This window comes from Mustela erminea, chromosome 12 (assembly GCF_009829155.1).
Source record: "Mustela erminea isolate mMusErm1 chromosome 12, mMusErm1.Pri, whole genome shotgun sequence".
NCBI lineage: Eukaryota > Metazoa > Chordata > Mammalia > Carnivora > Mustelidae > Mustela > Mustela erminea.
This window is the reverse complement of record NC_045625.1, coordinates 70,538,548-70,563,788: the sequence shown is the minus strand read 5'-3', so window position 1 is coordinate 70,563,788 and position 25,241 is coordinate 70,538,548. Positions and strand designations below refer to the sequence as shown.

The 25,241-nt window shown below is 44.9% G+C and overlaps 1 pseudogene; it reads left to right on the top strand.

The window, feature by feature from the left end:
- On the top strand, positions 1–25,241 carry LOC116570005 (annotated as a pseudogene).

Here is a 25,241-nt window from a genome sequence, read left to right as displayed (position 1 = left end):
ATGGGCAGCCTGCATGTTGAAACAGCGTCATCCACTAGAGGTCAGGACGAGACTGTCGTGTTCAGTGCTGCTGAGGCCCCCCTGAGATTCCGGGTGAGTACAGACTCAGGGAGAAATGAAGCCCAAGACGTCAGAGAGTGACACCCACAGCCATGGGTGACAGGTCTGCACAAGGCACTTCTGAATCCTCTTACAAAGAGTTTCCTTCCACGTCTAAAGATAATGTAAGGGACTTCACCTGACAGGACAGCACCTGTCAGCCAAAGCTGACACAGAATGAAGGACTCAGAAGGTAGCAGGACGGAGGACAAGTCTTTCCTGAACCGAAGGTCAGAAGGAAGGATGAGAGCAGGTAGGACCCCGGAGTTGGCAAGAGAGACGCCAAGATACGCCACGTGGCCAGTAGGGGTGACAGAAAAGGAGAACAAAGAAATGGGCAGGGGAAGTGCCTCTCTAGTTCTCAGACCCGGAGGTGGGCTGGGAACCAGCCCTAGCCTAGTACATTCATGGGGAACTGATTAACTACAGATATCACACGTGTGACGCGGAACACGGTAGAGCTGCCAAAGACTGAGCCATACCTGTCTGTTGGTAAGGAAGGACCTCTAAGACGTGCTTAAGTAAGAAATAGCAGAGAGTATGCTCTTTAATGGTGGCATTTGTGTACATGTGTTATGGATACACACACACGCACACATACGTACCCACATGGATGCAGGAAAGTCTTCCAAAAAGATTCACACATACCCAACCAAAAAGAAGGTTCCCAATCAGGGCCTTCGCGCTTGTGGTTGCCCTTGTTCAGCTCCTCCCCCAGAGCCTCCTCTCAGTTCTACAGTCAATCCTCATCTCAGTAGGAAACCCCTGGCTGCCATATTTAAAATTCCAACCCCTCCAGCACTCTCTATCCCCTTTTGCTGCTTTATTTTCCTCTCAAACACTTACTGTCAGCTGCCACATTTCATGGTTTACTTATTTGTGTGTGTTATTTTTGCCCCACTCCCTAGATTATCATCTTCATGAGGGGAGGGATGTTTTTTATCTGTTTTGTTGTGTGTCCCCAGTGCATGAGGCAGTGTCTGCTCATAACAAGGACTCAATGTTTGTTACATGAATTAGTTAAGATGAAATGTTCCCTTTATTGATGTTCCCTAAAGTACAAAGACCTAGAAATTACTTAAGGGCCACCAAGGCAATGAAATAGGGACGAAGCCGCCTTGGACGTGATCTCTAGCTGACTTCACACTAGAAGTGGGTCTAAGGAATCTAGGACTCTGTCCTTCAAGGCTTTCATTCTCTGGAACATGTTTGAGTCCAGGTTCTAACAGGGAATGCAACTACTCATAGACTTTTGATAAAAGGATGGCCCTCCTTTTCCTAGAAGGTCATTGACTTCCATCAGTTGCACAGGTTTGGGACCATCCTGGCGAAGCTGGGGAAGAAAGACACCTACCCGCTAAGTTAAACCAGCTGACTGTACCCTGACTTTGATGGGATGGCCACCGGCCTCAGGTCTCTGTCTGGAATGAGGTTCTTCTCCACATAGCGTACTTCCTTCAGCCTCAAACTGTATCAAAAAGATGCAGCAGAATGCTAAGAAACGGCCCATTCAAGAGTCACAGCATACAAGAATGTATCTTCCTAGCATCGTACCTTGCTGAAATAATTGTAAATCACCATAGCTTGAGTATTCTCTTTGCAGAGGTCTTGCTAAGGGAGACAGCTCCAAATACTAATCAGATTCAGGGGCGCTGGGGTGGGGGGCAATTCCTTAAGCAATCCAGCTCCATTTCATAATTTTTAAAAAATAGCATTCTGAGAAATGTTTTTAGAATAAAACGTGACTTGTCATGTGGCCAACATGTAGCAGTTGGGTAACTGTAGATATTAATGGGATGTTTTTTCTACTTCTTCATTCCTAACTACAAATTAGTTACCTCCTGAAGATCTAGCTCTACTTAGTATGTAGATAGGGAAAATTACTTGGTGCAATTTCATGCTTGGCTTGTGTTCTCTTCAATTCCATTTTTCAAGTGATTTGCATTCTATTTTAAATACTCTAGCTCCTAAATGCATGAATAAATATGGTAATATCTCTCTTCCCAGGTTATCAGACCTTGGACTATTCTGAGCATCCAAAAACCAGCCTAGGACATACACGAAGGAAGCTAAAATCACTCTGCCGCATAGAACCATGCACTTTGCTCCTTAGGCTTTCACTCAAAGCCTTATTAACTCTTATTTAATGCACAAGCTTAACAAGTATGTTTAATTAATTTCTAGATCTAAAACAGATTGGAAGGACATAGTAGTAAGACTGTTAAAATGATTCAGGGGTGAGAAAGATGATAACAATAAAAGGGAAAACAGAACCATAGGTAATAATGAAGATTAATTGTCAAGACAGTATTTAACTATGACCAGCATATGTTGAAATGACAGCGAGCTTTTGTAATTTATTTTTAAAAATTTTTAAACCGAAATTGCTTTAAAAAGAAGCAGTATTTAAAAGAGAAAGTTATTGTTATCTGGATTATTTCTTCAAAGGACCCAACTTTTAATTCCTTAAGCTAGTAAAAATGGAAATGTTTATATAGAGACCATATAATAGTCATGTATATATATTACACATATAATTTATAGATATATTAGAGATGATACATCACAGCAATCCACTAAAAATGAGGTCAGCTTTCCACAAACTTTACATTTATTTACTCATTTATTCAATAAATAATTATTGAGATTTTTTAAATTATTTTTTTTCCAAATATTTAATTTATTTATTTGACAGACAGAGATCACAAGCAGGCAGAGAGGCAGGCAGTGAGAGAGGAGGAAGCAGGTTCCCTGCTGAGCAGAGAGCCTGATGCAGGGCTCGATACCAGGATTCTGGGATCATGACCTGAGCTGAAGGCAGAGGCTTAACCCACTGAGCCACCCAGGCGCCTAATTATTATTTAAGTAAGCTCCACATGGAGTCCAATACCGAGCCCAACACAGAGGTTGCACTCACGATGCTGAGTTCAAGACCTAAGCCCAAATCAAGAGTCAGATGCTTAACTGACTAAGCCACCCAGGCACTCCTTGAGCTCTTATGAAGTGCTAAGCACAGTGCTAGTTCCAAGTGAGCTGGACAGAGTTGACCTTGCCCTTGTAGACTCTCCTTACTTTCTATTTCATCCTATTTTAGATAAGTTCCTAGAAAGAAGAAAACAGAGTGCATTGAGAGCAAAGAGACTAATAGACCTGATCTAGTCTGAGGGTGGTGGGGTGGGGAGCGGCCCTGGGGCTTTAAGCTCAGCTCTGGAGTGGTCATCCCTTAAGTAGGTGAGTTGCTCATGGTGCAGAGGGAAGTGGAAAGGCGTGGGGGTGGAAGAGCACTGTGGCCAAGGGACTGAATGCACCCAGCTTGCACTGTGGCTGCAGTGAAGAGGGCAAGAGGAAGGGATGGGGCCATGCTGAGCCCAGAGGATGTGTTAGTGAAGGTCACCTTCACTCTAAGGACAATGGAGGTCCACAGCAGAGTGACCTTTTAAGACGTTTGGAAAAAAAAAAAATCACTCTGATGGCAGTAGGAGGAATAGATCAAAGTGAGAGTCAGAGTATTTATGGGGAATAAGGTAGGAGGTTACTATAGTCCTCCAGGGAGAGCAGAGGGTAAAAGTATGAGCAGAAGAAAAATAGCTAGAATCAACAATATTCAGGAGGCAAAGACTCGTGGGATTTGGAAGGCACCACAATGGAGGGTAAAGAAGGGGGCAAAGTCAGGACAGCTGTCAGGGTTCTGACGCGGACAGCTGGGTGTGTAGGGGTGCCAGGCACTAATGGAAGATACTACAGAGCAGCAGGGCTATCATGGGATGAGGAACAGGGACCCATGGATGTAGTTTTAGACTTGCCTAATGTGGAGCTCCAGTGAAACATTCAGGTGGTGTGTCAGTCAGGAGGATGTAGGCCTGTGTCTGGAGTCCAGAGACCACGTTTGAGGGTAAGATATAATGTTCAAGCCCTGTGCTTCCACTGGTTGTGGAACAACAGATTTTATTGGCAAGAACCAAAACTTCCCAAGGGAAAACTTGGGTGCTTTTGATACAATTCCTGAAATCTCAGGAATTAAATCACTTGCACTTTCTAAAGACATTGGATGAAGCAAGAAAAATGGATTCCACATCGGTAAGCTCAAACCAACCATGGGAACATATAATCTAATGGAGAACAGTGGCTGCAATTTAACATAAGGATATGTCAACATGGCACAACATACAACTGCTTTCATATCAAATTATATTCAACCGAAAGTTCACAGTCACATTCTGGGGGTGGCATTCAGGAGAACTGGAAACCAGAAGAGATTACTGCAGGCTCCTTCACACAGGAGTTTAAAGCTGTGGTGGCATGGGCGTACACAGGAACCGGTTAAGAAATGTGGTGTTAATGACCTACAGGACTGTAGAAAATCAGTCTGCAGAGAAAGTAGACTGGAGGGATTCAAATCAAGAGTTCTCAGATGGGGCTGGACACTGGCTCTGCCATGTATTAACCAGGGGAACCTGGACGAGATCCTCACCTCCCTAATCTCAGTGACATCTTCTGCAAAATGGACTGCTGGAAGGAATAAATGAAACACTGCATGAAACATGCTTAGCACATACAAAGTAAGTACTTTGTAAACATTCACTGTTTTCAGGAAGAGGAGGAGGACTGTTAAGATAGTCATGGGGCTATTTTATAAAAGGGGTATAAACATATACTAAAAAGATATAACAGTTCCAGAAGTTGGGATTTATCAAATACACATAGTATTAATATTACTTTTACTAATCTTACCTTACATGTACATAGCACTTGATAATGTTCAAAGTACTTCCATATACTTTATTCAATTAACTTTTACAATAACCATTCAAATAGACAGGATAAATATCATACCCACCTTATAAGTCATAAAACTGACTCTCAGAGAGTTTTACTAACTCAACCAAAGCCACTCAGTCAAGAAATGGCAGGGCCATAGTTCCTACTCAAGTCTCTGATGACTTCAGCTTCTGTATTCCAGCACTGGTTCAAGGTCATAAAACAAGTGAGGAACTCTTTGGAGAAGTCTGCTTTAGGAGCCAGCTCTACACAGTTTTGCCCCATAGCCAAATGTAACAGTAAAGATGGATGAGGGCTCTTGCCATCTTGGAAGCAAAGCCAAGAAATGGAAAGAGGCTGAATGCTGATGTTATTGCATTGAATTGCTAGATGAAACCATAACAAATGAGCTAGATGAAACCATAACAAATAAGCAAACCAATACATTTTTTGTTACCTCAGTAGTCTGAGCAGTGTCTCCATCACTTGCAAACAAAATAATCCAAATATAGCCAATGTATTAGAAAACTCACTACTCCTTCAAAAAAAAAAATCCAAGTATCTTACATCTTTGACTATAGTCATGCTATTTCCACCAAATGGTATTCCTTTCTTTCCTTTTCTTTCTTTCTTTTTAGAGAGGGAGAGAAAGGGGGGCAGTGTAAGAGGCCAGAGGGAGAAGGAGAAAGAGCATCTCAAGCAGACTCAGCACTGGGGATGCAGGTTTCCATCTCAAAACTCTGAGATCATGACGTGAACCAAAATCAGGAGTCAGACACTTAACTGACTGAGCCATCCAGGCAACCCCTGGTATTCCTTTTCTTACCTGTTAAACTCCTACCCATCCTTCAAAACCTCACTTACCATCAAGTAAAGGAAGAATTTTCTGATTCCACCAGCATAACAACTTCTCCTTTTGTTCTCCAAGCATTTTGTTTGCACTTCTCTTAGAGAACTTCATATTCTAGAGTAACTATTTCTTCTTCCCTTCTGTGTCTAACACCCTGTATCTTTCCATGATAGACCACCAATACATAATTGACCTTACTGCATTGTATAAGCTAGAGTATGAACTAATTTCTCAGAAGATTGCCCCTATTGATACTTGGCTATTTAAAATGATAATATTATGTGAGAGAAGGGAAGTCAAACCTTGGCTTCACATCTCCACATTTAAGAGCTGAACATCCAATATTGGACTATTTCCTGATCTCTCCCATAGCCGACCATTCTGGATGTCATTTTGAGGGAAGTAGAACATAACTTCCCTAAAAGTACAAAATAAAAAGTTACAAATCCATCACATTTCATTTTAAGCACATGGATTGGATTTTACCGGTGTCCTTTAGAATCTGCAGTGCTGGAAGTCATGCCACTCAGCTTCCCAGATCTTATAAGAATATTGTAAGCCTACTTTAATATGTATCTTCTCCCATTTCAGCTGTATCTCAAAAAGCTTTTGAGTATTCTATTTTATTACTCTTTATAACCAATCCTGTAACCTTGTTCCAAAAAAAAAAAACCCAAAAAGGAATGAATTCTAATAAGAATTTTTGTTTTTGCATAAAGATCTAGCAAATTGTGAATTCCTAATCTGAGCTTATTCTATGAAATGAAAATGCATTAATCATTTTCTGTCTACACAGCCTTCAAATTGGAGAGGCAAATTCTATTTTCTAATGCTAGGTTATTAAAATGTATTTTACATCAAAGGCATAAAATGTTTATTTCCACACAAACTACTCGACAGCAGAATGAATAGAATTCTGCTCATAAAAAATGCAGGCACCTGAGAGAGAGATCTCTTTAGCCAAAAAGAATGCTGTTGCTTTGCTCTTTCCAAATAACTATTTTCTGAGATTATTTTTTAATTAGCTAATGGTTTTGGTCTGCCAAAATAAAGCTAATATTTGCATAATATCTCAACAGTTTATACTTCAAGTTATCCCTGATATGGACTGAGAGCTTGTGTCCCCCCAAAGTTCATATGTTGAGACCCACCTCCCACTTGCCATGTGATGGTATCAGGAATTGGGCCTTTGAGAGGTCATTAGGGTTACATGAGGTCATGGGGGTCATTAGAGTTAGATGAGGTCATGCGGGGGGGGGGGGTTCATGTTGGGATTCATGCCCTTAGAGGAGTCATGAGAGACCTTGCTTCCCCTTTCTGCTTCTGCGATGTTGAGGACATAGCACAGATATAGGAGCAGACCCTCACTAGACACTGGATTTGCTGAAACCTTGGTCTTGGACTTCCCAGCCTCTAGGACTGTGAGAGATAAATGTTTGTTGTTTAAACACCACAGCTGACGGAATTTTTGTTACAGCAGCCCAGAGGGACCAAGACAATCCCCATTTTATATCTATGGAAAATGAAGCAAAGAATTAATACATTAATACATCAAGCACATGATGAAGCCAGAAGCTTGTGGCTTATCCTCAGGGGCCACGTGATAGGTGAGACAAGTGTCAACAAACGTGATGCTCATGAAACCCTTCCCCCAGCTTTGATTTTATACCATAGATGCCTTGAGGTTCTCTCTTCCAGATCTCCTCCAGAGCTGCCTGTTTGGCACAGCCTTGTCCTTGGGGATGGGGGCCCCCTCACCTTCTACAGCTGCATGCTATCACCCCCATCTCTCCACTCCTTGGTCTTTCTGTCCAGGCTGGCCCTTCTGGACCTGCCCTTCCCTTCTGAAGGTGTGATTACTGACTCTGATTCATATATTCTAGGCCCCTGAAAGGCAAAGAGGAGTTCCTCTGTTCTGAAGAGACATTCCTGATCTGTTCAACATGTGTAAGTAATAGAAATATGTCTCCAGCACATTGGCCTCTAGCTCTGGTGTACACAGTTGCTCATCACCATCATCTTGGAAAGGAAAGGATCCTTTCAAACCAGTTATAGAAATACCTCTGGAAATAGGGTAAGGTTGAAGGCAGTATCTTTTCCATTTGTTCATGAGTTCCTTGTCTGGTGACCACTCAGGGCGCCTGTACTGATCTGCCCTCTGTCCTAGGGGGAGGCAGTTGGTCAAACCAAGTGCTGCCATGGGCACCACGTGCATCTGTGGTGGGCCCATGGAAGACAATGACACCTAACCATCCATGAAAAGCAGCATTCTCCAAGGAGTCCTCTGCCACATTCATTGGAAGGCAGGCAACTTCAGGGTCCAAATAACTTTCAGGATGTATTAGATCAAATTGCTTCTGAGTTATCAAAGAAGGACTGTGTTTTTTAATTTATTTTTTATTTTCAGCATAACAGTATTCATTATTTTTGCACCACACCCAGTGCTCCAGGCAATACGTGCCCACTATAATACCCACCACCTGGTACCCCGACATCCCACCCCCCGTCCCTTCAAAACCCTCAGATTGTTTTTCAGAGTCCATAGTCTCTCATGGTTCACCTCGCCCTCCAATTTCCCCCAACTCCCTTCTCCACTCTAACTCCCCATGTCCTCCATGCTATTTGTTATGCTCCACAAATAAGTGAAACCATATGATAATTAACTCTCTCTGCTTGACTTATTTCACTCAGCATAATCTCTTCCAGTCCCATCCATGTTGCTACAAAAGTTGGGTATTCGTCCTTTCTGATGGAGGCATAATACTCCATAGTGTATATGGACCACATCTTCCTTATCCATTGAAGGGCATCTTGGTTCTTTCCACAGTTTGGTGACCGTGGCCATTGTTGCTATAAAAATTGGGGTACAGATGGCCCTTCTTTTCACTACATCTGTATCTTTGGGGTAAATACCCAGTAGTGCAATGACAGGGTCATAGGGAAGTTCTATTTTTAATTTCTTGAGGAATCTCCACACTGTTCTCCAAAGAGGCTGCACCAGCTTGCATTCCCACCAACAGTGGAAGAGGGTTCCCCTTTCCCCACATCCCCTCCAAAACATGTTGTTTCCTGTCTTGCTAATTTTGGCCATTCTAACTGGTGTAAGGTGATATCTCAATGTAGTTTTAATTTTAATCTCCCTGATGGCTAGTGATGATGAACATTTTTTCATATGTCTGATAGCCATTTGTATGTCTTGATTGGAGAAGTGTCTGTTCATATCTTCTGCCCATTTTTTGATATGATTGTCTGTTTTGTGTGTGTTGAGTTTGAGGAGTTCATTATAGATCCTGGATATCAACCTTTTGTCTGTATTGTCATTTGCAAATATCTTCTCCCATCCCGTGGGTTGCCTCTTTGTTTTGTTGACTGTTTCTTTTGCTGTGCAGAAGCTTTTGATTTTGATGAAGTCCCAAAAGTTTATTTTCGCTTTTGTTTCCTTTGCCTTTGGAGACATATCTTGAAAGAAGTTGCTGTGGCTGATATTGAAGAGATTACTGCCTATGTTCTCCTCTAGGATTCTGATGGATTCCTGTCTCACATTGAGGTCTTTCATCCATTTTTGAGTTTATCTTTGTGTATGGTGTAAGAGAATGGTCGAGTTTCATTCTTCTACATATAGCTGCCCAGTTTTTCCAAGACCATTTATTGAAGTGACTGTCTTTTTTCCACTGTATATTTTTTCCTGTTTTGTCAAAGATTATTTGACCATTAGAGTTGAAGGTCCATATCTGGGTTCTCTACTCTGTTCCACTGGTCTATGTGTCTGTTTTTATGCCAGTACCGTGCTGTCTTGGTGATCACAGCTTTGTAGTAAAGCTTGAAATTAGGTAACATGATGCCCCCAGCTTTATTTTTGTTTTTCAACATTTCCTTAGTGATTCGGGGTCTCTTCTGATTCCATACAAATTTTAGGATTATTTGCTCCAGCTCTTTGAAGAATACCGGTGGAATTTTTATTGGAATAGCATTAAAAGTATAGATTGCTCTAGGCAGTATAGACATTTTAACAATGTTTATTCTTCCAATCCAAGAGCATGAAATGGTCTTCCATCTTTTGTGTCTTCTTCAATTTCTTTCATGAGGGTTCTGCAGTTCCTCGAGTATAGATCCTTTACCTCTTTGTTTAGGTTTATTCCCAGGTATCTTATGGTTCTTGGTGCTATAGTAAATGGAATCGATTCTCTAATTTCCCTTTCTGTATTTTCATTATTAGTGTATAAGAAAGCCACTGATTTCTGTACATTGACTTTGTATCCTGCCACGTTGCTGAATTGTTGTTTGAGTTCTAGTAGTTTGGGAGTGGAGTCTTTTGGGTTTTCCAAAAAAGAATCATGTCATCTGCAAAGAGAGAGAGTTTGACTTCTTCATTACCAATCTGGATACCTTTTATTTCTCTTTGTTGTCTGATTGCTTTTGCTAGGACTTCTAATACTATGTTGAACAAGAGTGGTGAGAGTAGGCATCCTTGTCGTGTTCCTGATCTCAACGGGAAGGACACAAGCTTTTTCCCATTGAGGATGAGATTTGCTGTGGGTCTTTCATAGATAGATTTGATGAAGTTCAGGAATGTTCCCTCTTTCCCTATACTTTGAAGCATTTTAATCAGGAACGGATGCTGGATTTTGTCAAATGCTTTTTCTGCATCAGTTGAGAGGACCATGTGGTTCTTCTTTCTTCTCTTATTAATTTGTTCTATCACATTGATTGATTTGCGAATGTTGAACCAATCCTGTAGCCCAGGGATAAATCCCACCTGGTCATGGTGGATAATCTTTTTAATGTGCTGTTGGATCCTATTTGCTAGGATCTTGTTGAGAATCTTAGCATCCATATTCATCAGTGATATTGGTCTGAAATTCTCCTTTTTGGTAGGGTCTTTGCCTGGTTTGGGGATCAGGGTAATGCTGGCTTCAGAGAAAGAGTCAGGAAGTTTTCCTTTTCCTTCAATTTTTTGAAACAGCTTCAGGAGAATAGGTGCTATTTCTTCTCTGAAAGTTTGGTAGAATTCCCCAGGGAATCCATCAGGTCCTGGGCTCTTGTTTTTTTGGAAGGTTTTTGATAACTGCTTCAATCTCGTTACTAGATATTGGTCTATTCAGGTTGCCAATTTCTTCCTGGTTCAATTTTGGGAGTTTATAGTTTCCCAGGAATGCATCCATTTCATCTAGGTTAGCTTATTAGCATATAACTGTTGATAATAACTTCTGATGATTGTTTCTACTTCCTTGGTGTTCGTTGTGATCTCTCCCTTTTCATTCATAATTTTATGTATTTGAGCTTTCTCTCTTTTCTTTTGGTTTAGTGTCGCCAATGGTTTATCAATCTTATTGATTCTTTTAAAAAACCAGCTTCTAGTTTCACTGATACCTTCTACTGTATCTCTGGTTTCTACCTCATCGATCTCAGATCTAATCTTGATTATGTGGAGTTGGTTTGATTTGTTGTTGATTTGTTGTTCTCTAGTTCTTTAAGGTGTAGAGACAGCTGCTGTGTTCTGGATTTTTCAATTTTTTTGAGGGAGGCTTGGATGGCTATGTATTTCCCCCTTAGGACCGCCTTTGCTGTATCCCATAGGTTTTGGATCGAAGTGTCTTCATTGTCATTGGTTTCCATGAATTGTTTCAGTTCTTCCTTGATCTCCTGGTTGATCCAAGCATTCTTAAGCAAGGTGGTCTTTAGCTTCCAGGTGTTTGAGTTCCTTTGGAACTTTTCCTTGTGATTGAGCTCCAGTTCAAAGCATTGTAATCTGAGAATGTGCAGGGAATAATCTCAGTCTTTTGGTATCGGTTGAGTCCTGATTTGTGACCCAGTATGTGGTCTATTCTTAAGAAGGTTCCATGTGCACTTGAGAAGAATAAGTATTCTGTTGTTTTAGGGTGGAATGTTCTGTATATATCTATGAGGTCCATCTGGTCCAATGTGTCATTCAATGCTCTTGTTTCTTTATTGATTTTCTGCTTCAATGATCTGTCTATTTCTGAAAGAGGCGTGTTAAGATCTCCAACTATTAGTGTATTCATATCAATATGACTTTTTATCTTGATTAACAGTTTTCTTATGTAATTGGCTGCTCCCATATTGGGGGCATAGATATTTACAATTGTTAGATCATCTTGGTGGATAGTCCCTTTAAGAATTATGTAGTGTCCTTCTGTATCTCTGACTACAGCCTTTAGTTTAAAATCTAATTTGTCTGATATAAGAATCGCTACCCCAGCCTTCTTTTGAGGCCCATTGGCATGAAAGATGCTTCTCCATCCCTTCACTTTCAGTCTGGGTGCATCTTTAGGTTCAAGATGGGTCTCTTGTAGACAACATATGGATGGGTCCTGTTGTTTTATCCAGTCTGCAACCCTGTGCCGTATTATGGGTGCATTTAGGCCATTCACATTGAGAGTGATTATTGATAGATACATTTTTATTGACATTGTGTTACCTTTGAAGTCTTTCTTTCTGTAGATTGTCTCTATATTTCTGTTCAATGCTATTCTTGGGCTTTTTCCTCCTTTAAAGAAGCCCCCTTGATATTTCCTGCAGTATCGGCCTGGTGGTTGCATAGTCTTTTAAGCCTTGCCGGTCTTGGATACTCTTTATCTCTCCATCCATTTTGAATGTCAGTCTTTCTTGGCTACATTTTCTTCTCATTCAGTGCCCTGAATATTGGCTGGCCATGTCTATGTGGACAGGTCTGACGTTATTCTGATGGGCTTTCCTCTGTATGTAAGGATCTTCTTTGTCCTAGCTGCTTTCAAGAGGTTCTGCCTACAATTATAATTCTTCATAAAGAAGGACTGTTTTTAGTAGAACTCTGCATGCCTCTGTTCTGACCACCTCTTGGCACTATCCCCATAATAGTCCCTTTTACTCTCTCTGTGATGGCAGGTTTCCATTCATTTTTGTGGTTAATATCAGTTTGGGGGACCCTAAAGTGAACCCCATATTATCTGATTCCTTCCTCTTTCCAGTGGAGCTGTGACTGGAGTTATACTGGGACCCCCAGGAAGTTTCTAGATGGGCTCTTCGCCTCTGGAATTGTCAGCCTTGAACTGCATTGTGACACCCTTGGTGGTCCTCAGAAAGGACTCTTCTGGTCCTCTGCAGACCTTCCTCACTTTAGCCTGCAGGATGCACCCCCAGGGGCAGGGGAACCACTTAGCCCTATGGTTTTCGACACTAATATGCAGTCACTTGTGGGAGACAAGGCAATTTCTGAGAACCCTCTACACTGCCTGCCTAGAACATACCTTCTAGGTGTCCCTTTACTTTCTGCAGGTTCATCCAAACATTCCTCCTCTGAGCTATCAGTCAGTGGAGTCCAGAAGTAACTCTTTCTGGGTGAGCTCTGTCTGGTTTCCTCTAAAACCTTACTTCCTTCAGAAGTGTGGCGGAGTTGTGGCCTCTCAGGAAATGTCTCATCCTCACTGCTCTCTGAATACAACTATTTCCCAGTCAATAGGGGTTACCTCTCCATATGTCCCCATGCAGAACATCATCCCACCTAACCATAGGAGCTCAAGATGCTGGGGTGTCATAGAAGAGGCATATCAATAGACTTCTGGAGAGATAATATATCAGCTGAGACCTGAATTTCATACCAAGTTAGCCCAGCCAAGAGAACGGAGGGAAGAATGTTCCAAGCAGACAGAACAGCAGGTGGGGAGGCTTCCAGATAAGAGAAAATTTAGCCAGAAGACTCTTGGCCCAAGCAGAAGGCTGCAGAACCCCAGAAGTGGGGTGAATCAGTTACTACAAGTAGTTGAAGAATCTTTATGTGAGCTTATGTGACAATGGCCTGGGTAAAAAAACAAATGACCCTGGAATTCAGGGTCACATAAAAACAACTTCTGAGCCCAGAGAAGTATTTTGACATTGTGAATTTTCTCAATCATTATCCTAAAAGTATAATGACTGTCAGGTTGGTTTTGGAATAAGAACTTTCAGATTGGGACCAGGACCTTATATTCAAATAGTCATGTTCCATTGACCTAGACTTCACCTCTACCCTCCCCTTCTCCAATCCCATTAAGTGTCTGCAGGTTGATCTGACTCTCCACCAAATAGAAAATCAATCTCATAAATAAATGCATTCCCAGGTGTTACTGACAAATTATAGTGTTATATAAATAATGTTGATACTAAATAGTATTAAATGGACACTTTCTCTTAAACATGCATGTATGCACTTTGAGAAATGATTCCTGAAGATACCATGTGTGTCTTGAAAGTAACAGTTGCATCTGGAATTTTCTAAGGAGAAGGGACCCATCCATCTTAGGAGGCAAGGGAACCTCCCTACTGTTTTCCATAGTGGCTGCACAAATTTACATTCCCATCAGCAGTGCACAGGGGTTCTTTTTTCTTCACACCTTCTCTCTTTTGTTTTTTAATAACTGCCATCTGAACAGCTGTGAGATGTTATGTCTTGTGGGTTTGATTTACATTTCCCTGATGATGAGTGGTGTTGAGCATCTTTTCATATATTGGCCATCGTATGTCTTCTTTGAAGAGATGTCTATTCAGATCCTCTGTCGATTTTTTTAAAAGATTTTATTTATTTATTTGACAGAGATCACAAGTAGGCAGAGAGAGAGGAAGGGAAGCAGGCTCCCTGCCAGGCAGAGAGCCCAATGCGGGGCTTGATCTCAGGACCCTGGGATTTTGACGTGAGCCGAAGGCAGAGGCTTTAACCCCCTGAGCCACCCAGGTGCCCCTTCTGTCCATTTTTAAGCAGGTTATTTTTATTTTATTTTTTGCTATTGACTTATATGACTTCCATACATATTTTGGATATTAACTTCAATCAGATACATAGTCTGCAAATATTTTCTCCCACTCCATAGGTTCCCTTTTCATTTTTTGTTTGTTTGTTTCCTCTCAAAAAAATAAAAGTAGAAGTGCTGTAGCTGTAGGTTCCAGTAATCCCACTTCTGGGTCTAAATCCAAAGGAAATGACATCAGTATCTTAAAAAAAAAAAAAATCTGCGCTTTCATGTTCATTGCAGTATTATTCACAATAGCCAGGATATGGAAACAGTCTAGGTGTTGATGGATAAATGGATAAGAAAAAAAAATTATATATGTGTGTGTATGCACAAACACACACACACACACACACACACACACACACACACACACACATATATATAATACAGCCATAAAAAGAAGGTGATCCTGTCATTTGCAACATGGAAGAACCTAGAGGACATGATGCTGAGTGAAATAAGACAGTCGCAGAAAGACAGACACCAAATGAAATCACTTAGGCATGGGTTCCAAAAAAGTCAAATTCACAGAAAAAGAGAGGAGCTGTGGTTGCCAAGGGCTGGGAGGTAGGAAAATGGAGAGGCATTGGTCAAGAGGTAGAAACTTCCAGCTATAAGATTAACAAATTCCAGAGATCGAAGTTATAGTACAGTGACTATAATTAATAATACTGAATTGTATACTTGCTACTTGCTAAGAATGTAGATCTTAAGTATTCTTACCACACACACAAACACACACACATACAAAATAGTAACTATGTGAAGAGAAAAAAAGGTGATCATAAATAACAAAGAAATATTTTCCCACCCAGTGCCTTCTGTTACATTTCCTCCAGCCCCAGGGTGTCAGGGAAGATAAGAGTACAAGGTAGCAGGCTCAGGTAAGGCCAGTGGTTTGGCAGGATGGCACAAGCATCATACACTTCAACTAGAGCAGTTCCATTGCCTCAGAAATAGTAAGACTGCCTTTCCGGAAAGGGTTTTGCCTCTCAGAATGTTGGAAACCCACATTCTACAGCATTCTTATTTTACAGACGAGGAGACTGAAGAATGGAATAACTAAGCAACAAGGTCAAGGGCAGCACACAATGGTGCATAGTTGGTGGGCACACCATGAGGAGCTCGCAGACCGCACACGGGCCCTCACCTGCCCCTGGCGGGTCCAGCCGACTGTGATCACTTCTGCCCACTACACCGCTTCTATCTGTCCTATTGCTTGGAAACTCCTTCTTTAACCATGCTTGCAGGAGTCACTTGAATCATTATTACTCGAATTATTTTACTTTTTACCAAAACATTTATTTTGAAACAACTGAAATTTCCAGAACAGCTGCTGGCACAGTAAAAACAGGGTGACCAATCATTTTCCTGGGACAGAGGGGTTTCCCAAACACAGGACTGTCAATGCCAAAACTGGGACTGTCCCAAGCACACCAGAGTGGCTGTTACTCCAAATTCAAAGACACCCCCCACCCCCTATAAGTTGCCCACCTGGTACTCCACCACCTCTGAATACTTTGGTGTAGATTTTCTACAAGAACATTTTCTGTCATAACTTACAAACCATCAAAATCAGGAAAGTGACATTGACACCTTATGACTCTCTTATTCCCAGACTCCATTCATGTGTAGCAACTGTCCCAACAATGTCCTTCTAAGAAAGAAATTCACTTCTGATTCCCACTTTGCATTTAGTTCTCATGTTTCTCTGGTCCCCTTCAATCTGGAACGGTTCCTCAGTCTCTCCTTATCTTCAGTGATGTTGTAAGATAGCCACAGGTGGTTTCTCTGATAAGCTAGGGTCCAAGTTCCTTTGGGACACACATTGTATGCTGAAAGCATAGAGCACGAAGAACATGTTTATCGTTGTGGAAGTTGCCCCATAAATAACTGGTCAACCAACAGGAGCGAGCAGGTAAAGGTAGCCACGATTCTACTGGGGTACTGACTTAGTTGTTCTCAGCAACAACCCAAAGTCCCCCAAACCCTGGTGGTCCCATGAGAGCAGAGCTGAAGAATGGAAAGACTCTCTCTCTCTTCCACAGTCCCTCACCACTCTACATTCTCTTTAGAAGTCAAGAACATACTGAAGAGATCCAGAGCTGAAAGAGTTAAATTGTGTGAAGCTTCTGCTAACTTGCTTTTCTGTAACTGCTCTGCTGCTTTGCGGGTTGAACCTTGAGAAGTAGGAGCATGGCCTTCCCCTTGTGTTCCCCTCCATTCCCCCGAGGCCCTACATCCTGAGCACTTTCCCTGCTTAAGAGATGTCCTTGAATTATGCTTGTGGTTAACAAAGAAGAGAACTGTTTTGTCCTAGTTTCACAGCCGCCCAGCTACACCCGGACGATAAGATATGGCTAACTGAAAAATGTAAACTGTGCAGAGCACACCAGAAATTGTAACTGTGTAAAGAGGTCTCTGTGATTGTGGCTTTGTACCGAGCCTTTGTCTAAAAAATGTATAAAAACCATATGCTCCCCTTGATCAGGGCTCCCAGCCTCTGCCTGATCTTCGGGTATGTTGCAGAGCCCCAGCATGCTAGAACAATAAAGCCCGTGTTGTTGCAGAAAGAGCTGCCTTGGTGTCGTTCCTCTGCGCCTCCCTAGATTGAGGTCTTCTTGACCCTAACATTTGAGGTTCCACCGAGATTTGACCCAGCCAACGGGACGCCAGACAGGACGGCCCCAACTCACTCTTTGGGTAAGTCTACGGCACCTATTCCTCTTTTGGTACCGATATTCATGCGCATATGTTAGTCTGATTCTGTTTTCTCGTGATTTCTGGTGATATCTGGGCAACCTTCAGTGTCTGACAGACGTGTCTGGGAGACACCGGTTGCAACCCTGGGGGACGCCCTGGAGGTGAAGGAGGGCCAGGGACGCCTGGTGGCCTCCTATCGGGTAGATCCAGAGGATCCACATCTGCTATATCCCAGAAAACACTATCATAGGCCACTATTTTATTTTTCATCTCTCCTACAGTCCCAGTGGGGACAAGCACTTGTGTCCTGCTTTCTTCTAGGTTTGGTGACCGCAGGAATCTTCCTGTACTTCGAGATGGGACAAAACACATCAACTCCCCTGTCCCTAACCCTAGCCCATTGGTCAGAGGTTCGGGCTAGGGCTCATAATCTCTCTCTCTATATAAAGAAAACTAAATGGCAGACTCTCTGTGCCACTGAATGGCCATCTTTCAAGATCAACTGGCCCCCCGAGGGGTCTTTCCATCTTTCCCTGATTTTGCAGGTCAAGAGCGTCATCTACCGGCCCCGACCCGAGGGACATCTGGACCAGGAGCCTTATATCTTGGTGTGGCAGGATCTCTGCGAAAATCCTCCCTCTTGGGTTAAGCCTTTTCTGCCTCCCGCTCCTAATCTCCCACTTCCTTTGTCCCTTTTGCCTGCAAATCCGATGGTCCTTGCTCTAACAACGCCCATCCCCCTGGCCGGACCCACTCCAACTCCCCTGTAAAGTCTCTTTAAGCCCCCTGTACTTCCAGACTCACAGGACCTTCTCCTCTTTGAAGCTCCCCCTCCTTACCCTCCAGTACCTGGTCCACAGCCCCTACCTCCTCATATTCCTCCTCAACCGGGACCGGTGCCTTCTGATCCGCCTTCCACCACCTCTGCACCGGTGCCTGACTCCTCCGTCTCTCCTTCCGGACCAGCCCATGGCATCCGTAGCTGCACGGCCGGGGCTGATAATGATCAAGGTCCTGAGGCGGAGGCAGTCGTGCTCCCGCTCAGACCATATGGCCCAGACATTCCAAATGGGCAAGGGGGCCACATGCCGGCCCTCCAGTACTGGCCTTTCTCCTCCTCTGATCTCTATAACTGGAAAAATAATAACCCTCCTTTCTCTGAGGACCCTGCCCGCATAACAGATCTAATTACCTCTCTACTGAACTCCCATCAGCCCACATGGGACGGCTGCCAGCAGCTGCTCTCAGTCCTCCTCACCTCTGAGGAGAAGGAGAATGTCCTCCTGAATGCCCGAAAGAATGTGCCTAACCCCAGCGGGCAACCTACCCAGCTTCCTAATCTGATTGATGAATATTCACCTCTGATGCGCCCTGACTGGGATCCTAATCTGCCTGAAGGTAGGAGATACCTCGAAATCTATCACCAGACTCTAGCGGCGGGTCTCAGGAAAGCGGGCCGAAAGTCCACTAATTTGGCTAAGGTAAGAGGTGTGATCCAGGGCCCTACTGAAAGCCCCTCTCTATTTCTAGAAAGGTTTCTTGATGCCTACCGGAGGTATACTCCCGTTGACCCTCAGTCGGAGGAACAGCAGGCGTCAATAGCCATGGCTTTCATTGGGCAGTCTGCACTAGACATAAGAAGGAAGCTGCAGAGGCTGGAGAGATTACAAGAATTAACTATTAGAGATTTAGTCAGAGAAGCTAACAAAATTTTTTTTTTTTAAGATTTTATTTATTCATTTGACAGAGATCACAAGTAGGCAGAGAGGCAGGCAGAGAGAGAGAGAGGAGGAAACAGGCTCCCTGCTGAGCAGAGAGCCCGATGCGGGACTCCATCCCAGGACCCTGATATCATGACCTGAGCCGAAGGCAGCGGCTTAACCCACTGAGCCACCCAGGCGCCCACAAAATTTTTAATAAAAGGGAAACAGAGGAGGAGAAAGAGGAAAGGAAGGAGAGAGAAAGAGAGGAAAAGGAAAAAGAAAGGGATAAAAGAAGGAACAGAGAGTTGACTAAGATCCTGGCGGCAGTGGTAGAAACTGGTAGAAAATCAGATACTAAGACTTCAGGAAAGATAAGGAACCTGGGCCACTCTCCTAGGCGACGCCCGAACTTGGCCTCAGACCAGTGTGCCTACTGTAAAGAGCGTGGACACTGGGCTAAGGAATGTCCTAAAAAGAAGAACAAGCCACCACCCCGCACTACCAACCTCCTGGCTCTTGAAGATGATGATTAGGGGGGACGGGGCTTGGGCCCCCTCCCTGAGCTCAGGGTATAATTTCTGGTGGAGGGGACTCCTATCGATTTTGAGATCGATACTGGAGCTGTTTATTCAGTCTTGCAGCAGGCCCTAGGGCCCCTCTCATCCAAACGGGCCCTTGTCAGGAGGGGCGAAAGGGAGCAGGTACCGCCCCTGGACCACCAAGCGGATGGTGGATTTAGGGAACGGGAGGGTGCACCACTCCTCTTTGGTGCTCTCTGACTGCCCTGCCTGCTGGGGAGAGACTTGCTGACCAAATTGCTAGCCAGGATTACCTTCACTGATTCTGGGCCTTTGATTTTTTTTAAACCCCATTGTGGGCCTATGCCGATTGGATAAGGATCTTTCCCCTCCACTAACTCCGCCTGTAGTCAATACCCTGACTGTCACCCTAGAAGATGAGTACAAGCTGTTTGAAGGGCCCAACCCTACCGACCACCTCCCGGATTTGGAAGGATGGCTACAGGACTTCCCTGAGGCTTGGGCTGAAACTGTGGGATTGGGCTTAGCAACTGCCCAACCCCCTGTAGTGGTGGCACTTAAGACCTCTGCCACCCCTATCCAGGTAAAACAATACCCAATGAGTAAGGAAGCTTGAGAGGGCATCCGCCCTCACATCACCAAGCTCCTTCAACAAGGAGTCTTAGTGCCCTGCCAGTCCGCCTGGAACACTCCCTTACTCCCTGTAAAGAAACCTGGAACTAATGACTATGGCCCTGTGGAAGACCTAAGGGAAGTGAATGCTTGGGTGGAGATAATACACCCTACGGTGCCAAACCCATATAATCTCCTCAGCACGCTAAGTCCCTCCCGAGTCTGGTACACTGTGCTAGACTTAAAAGATGCCTTCTTCTGTTTGTGGCTGCATCCTGACAGCTAACACATTTTTGCTTTTGAGTGGACCGATCCTGACGCTGGAATTTCGGGTCAACTCACCTGGACGCGGCTTCCCCAGGGTTTTAGAACTTCTCCCACCCTGTTTGATGAAGTCTTGCATAAGGACTTGAAATCCTTCCAGGAGACACATCCCACTTTGACTCTTTTGCAGTATGTGGATGACCTCCTACTGGCTGCTGAGACCCAGCAGGAGTGTCTCCATGGGACTAAAGCCCTGTTAAGGGCTCTGGCTACCCTGGGATATCGAGCCTCTGCCAAAAAGGCTCAACTCTGCCAGTTAGAAGTGACGTTTCTAGGCTATAAGATCAAGGAAGGTAAACGGTGGCTCACGGACGCAAGGTAAAAGATTGTTACTCAAATACCGCCTCCTCAGACTAGAAGGCAACTAAGGGAGTTCCTAGGGATGGCAGGCTTCTGTCGCTTATGGATACCTGGCTTCGCTTCCTTAGCTGCCCCGCTTTATCCCCTCACCAAAAATGAGGCCCCCGGGGCACCTGGGTGGCTCAGTGGGTTAAGCCGCTGCCTTCGGCTCGGGTCATGATCTCGGGGTCCTGGGATCGAGTCCCGCTTCGGGCTCTCTGCTCAGCAGGGAGCCTGCTTCCCTCTCTCTCTCTCTCTGCCTGCCTCTCCATCTACTTGTGATTTCTCTCTGTCAAATAAATAAATAAAATCTTAAAAAAAAAATGAGGCCCCCTATGAATGGGGGAAGGAACAACAAGAGGCTTTTGATGGGATAAAGCGGGCACTGCTTTCAGCCCCCGCCTTGGCCTTACCAGATGTAGAAAAACCCTTCACCTTGTACTTGGAAGAAAGGAACGGGGTGGCAAGAGGAGTACTGACCCAATCCTTGGGCCCCTGGAAGCGCCCCGTAGCCTATCTATCCAAAAGATTGGATCCTGTTGCTGGCGGATGACCAAGGTGCCTGAAAGTCATAGCCGCCGCAGCTTTACTTGTCAGGGATGCTGACAAATTGACTTTGGGACAGAAAATCACTCTTATTGCCCCTCACACTTTGGAAAGTGTGATCCGGCAACCCCCAGACCGCTGGCTCTCCAATGCTCGCATAACCCACTATCAGAGCCTCCTGTTAGACAAAGACCGCATCTCTTTTGGCAATCCTGTGCTCCTTAATCCCGCCACCCTGCTGCCAGAGGACACGGATGACCCAGTAATCCATTCCTGCCAGGATATCCTGGCTGAAGAAACAGGCGCGAGGCCAGATCTCAAGGACAGACCCCTGCCCCATGCTGATGTAACTTTGTTCACGGACGGGAGCAGCTTCCTACAACAAGGGGAGCAACGGGCTGGGGCGGCGGTGGTTGGGCCTCGAACTGTGGTTTGGTCAGCACCCTTAACTCCTGGAACTTCTGCTCAGAAAACAGAACTTATTGCTCTAACCCAAGCCTTGCGCCTGGTGACGGGCCAGCAGGCTAATATCTACACAGACAGCCACTATGCCTTTGCCACTGCTCATGTACATGGTGCCATCTACCGGCAGCGGGGGCTTCTCACCTCCACTGGAAAGAAATCAAGAACAAACGGGAGATTATAGATCTCCTTGAGGCTATCCACCTCCCAAAGGAGATAGCCATCATACACTGCCCTGGACATCAAAAAGGTGAAGACCCAGTTGCCCAGGGCAACCGTCGCGCAGATGAAGAAGCAAGAGCGGCCGCCCTGCATGACCCCCCGGTAGCAAACATCCCGACTACATTGGAAGAAGTCACTGAGCTGGAGACCCTGGAGGAAAAGGTAAATGAATTTTTACTTTTCACCCACAGCCTCACCCATCTAGGTACCAGAGTGCTGCTGGAGTTATTAAAGGACCAAAATCTACCGTCCCTACCTCTGGGTAGGGCGAAGGAACTGGCTCAAGACATTGTTTCCTCCTGCGAAGCCTGCACAGTGACAAACGTGCAACGAGCAGACGGCTCCCCCGGAACCAGGGACCGGGGAAACCGGCCTGGAATCTTCTGGGAAGTAGACTTCACCGAGGTAACATCAGCAACATATGGAAATAAGTATCTGCTAGTCTTTATAGACACTTTTTCAGGATGGGTCGAGGCCTTCCCCACTAAGAAGGAGACGGCCATGGTCATCGCCAAGAAGATCCTAGAAGAGATCTTTCCCTGATTTGGGCTGCCTAAGGTAATAGGATCTGGTAATGGACCTGCATTTGTGGCCCAGGTAAGTCAGGGATTGGCCAGGGTCTTGGGGTTTAATTGGAAACTGCATTGTGCTTATAGACCCCAGAGTTCAGGGCAGGTAGAAAGAATGAATAGAACTATAAAAGAGACCTTAACCAAATTAGCTATAGAGACTGGCTTGAAAGATTGGAGGGTGCTCCTTCCTTATGCCCTTTTCTGTGCGCGTAATACCCCTTCCCCCTCTAGGAGGAACCTGACCCCATTTGAAATCCTCTATGGGGGACCCCCTCCTTTAAAACACATGACTGAACATGGATATGGGACATCTGTTACTTCCTCTGCCATGCTGATACCCAGACTTAAGGCTCTGGAGGCCATCCAGAAATATATCTGGAAGGGCCTATCAGAGGCCTACCGACCGGGTACTGTTACTCCCCACTCTTATTCTGTAGGTGATTGGGTCTACATCCGCTGACACCAGGTACACAGCCTTGAGCCTTGGTGGAAGTGACCCTACTTGATCCTGCTGACCACGCCAACTGCTGTCAAGGTCGACGGCATTGTGGCCTAGATCCATGCTAGTCAGCTCAGACCTGCTCCTGCTGATCGACACCAGAGCGGCACACTCCTGTCCCCTCCTGAGACTAACAGACTTGGGCAACCAGGTGGCACTGACGACCTTCACCAGTCTACAGGCTCTACTCCAAGCGCAGGAAACCTGTGGACTGCCCATCGGCACCCAACCAACCCCCTCCGCATCAAGCTGGCCCGTAAGAATCCCACAACATGACTCTGTTTCTCGGGCCAGTCCTTTCGCTCCTGGCAGCACTAACTCTGTGCAGCCAACTTAGAATGATTTATAGCAATCCCCATGCGCCCCAACAAATGGCATGGGAGATTTCAAATCCTACGGGCCAGGTCGTATGGAAGATACATAGGACTCATACCCCTGGTGCGTGGTGGCCATCATTAACCCCTGATCTTTGCCAGTTATTCATGGGGTTAGATACCTGGGACATACCAGACCAAGAAAACCAGAATAAAATGCCCATTTTCATGCCTTACCCTCTTGATAAGGAGCCCTATTATGGGTGCTCGACTGCCCAGGTCCGATGTGCACTTAGCTCCCTAGATTTTTATGTTTGTCCTAAGGATGGGCAGAAGCGAGCCCAAGTTCTAAAATGTCCAGAATCTTTCTACTGTAAGGCTTGGGGGTGCGAGAACACGGGATATGCCTATTGGCGACCCTCATCCTCATGGGATTGGATCCAAGTCCAGAGAAATAATACCCATCACAACAAAAGGGATCCAATACCAGCCTGTTGGACTGGAGTATCAGGATGTGAGAAGTCGGCACTGTGTAATGGCTTAAATATTACCTTTACACCCGCTGGGAGAGACCCTTCTACTTTAACTCAATGGTATAAAGGAAGGACATGGGGACTGCGGTTATATAAAGAGGGTTATGATGATGGTCTATGGTTTACCATCTGCTTGCGGACGATAGAGACTCCTAAACTGGTAGGTCCTAATCCAGTTCTCAAACCATCTCGTCCAGCCCCAATGCCAGGACCCCCTTCGGAGCCCCACTCTCTGCCCACAACCAGCAGCCCCCCTTTGGGAACTCTAGCTCCGGGGACCTCTTCTCCCACCTCACCATCCTCGACCCAATTCCCTCTAACATCCCCCGTTACTCAGTCTCCCCCCGGTCCAGCATTATTCCACTTAATAAAGGGGGCCTATTCTGCCCTGAATGCTACTCATAGTGAGCTAACGACCTCCTGCTGGCTCTGCTTATCAGCTTCCCTTCCCTATCATGAAGGTGTAGCCAGTAATGGAACCATTAGTTCCACCACGGCCTGTAGTTGGGATGCAAAACCCCGGTTGACCCTCCCTGAGGTGAGAGGCAAGGGAATCTGCATCAGGACCGCTCCTACTGCCTTGCAAGATTTGTGCGCTGAAACCATGGACTCTAATTCTTCTGATCCCTATCTGGCACCTAGCTCTGGCCTATGGTGGGCCTGTGACACAGGGCTCACCCCTTGCATCTCTACTGGCATCTTCAATGCCTCTGCTCATTTCTGTGTGATGGTACAACTATATCCCCGCATTCTATACCACTCCTCCGACAGCTTTGAAGACCATTTCAGGCCCCTGGTCACTCGCTATAAGAGAGAGCCTATTTCTATTTCTCTGGCTAGTCTCATGGGCCTAGGGGTTGCAGCAGGAGTGGGAACAGGAGTAGGTTCCATGGTGCATACTTCCAGCCAAATTGCCCACCTACAGGCTGCCATTGATCAAGACCTTAAGGCATTAGAAACCTCTATCACTGCCTTATAGGACTCTCTGACCTCCCTAGCTGAGGTGGTCCTCCAGAATAGAAGGGACTTAGATCTCCTGTTTATGAAAGAGGGCGGCCTATGCGCCGCTCTTGGGGAAGAATGTTGCTTTTATGCAGACCACTCTGGAATGGTCCAGGAATCCATGGCCTGGAGGCTCGCCAACAAGAAAGAGAGGCTCAGAGAGGATGGTTCGAATCTTGGTTTTCTCAGTCACCTTGGCTGACAACTCTTTTGTCAGTGCTTGTGGGACCCATACTTATTCTCCTCCTGCTTTTGACTATAGGACCCTGTATTTTAAATAAGTTGATAGCCTTTGTACAAGATAGAATAGGACAGATCAAGTTAATGGTAATAAGGCAACAATATGAAGCATTACACTCGGATGATCTTCACAATCTCTAAGGTTAGAGATACCCACAA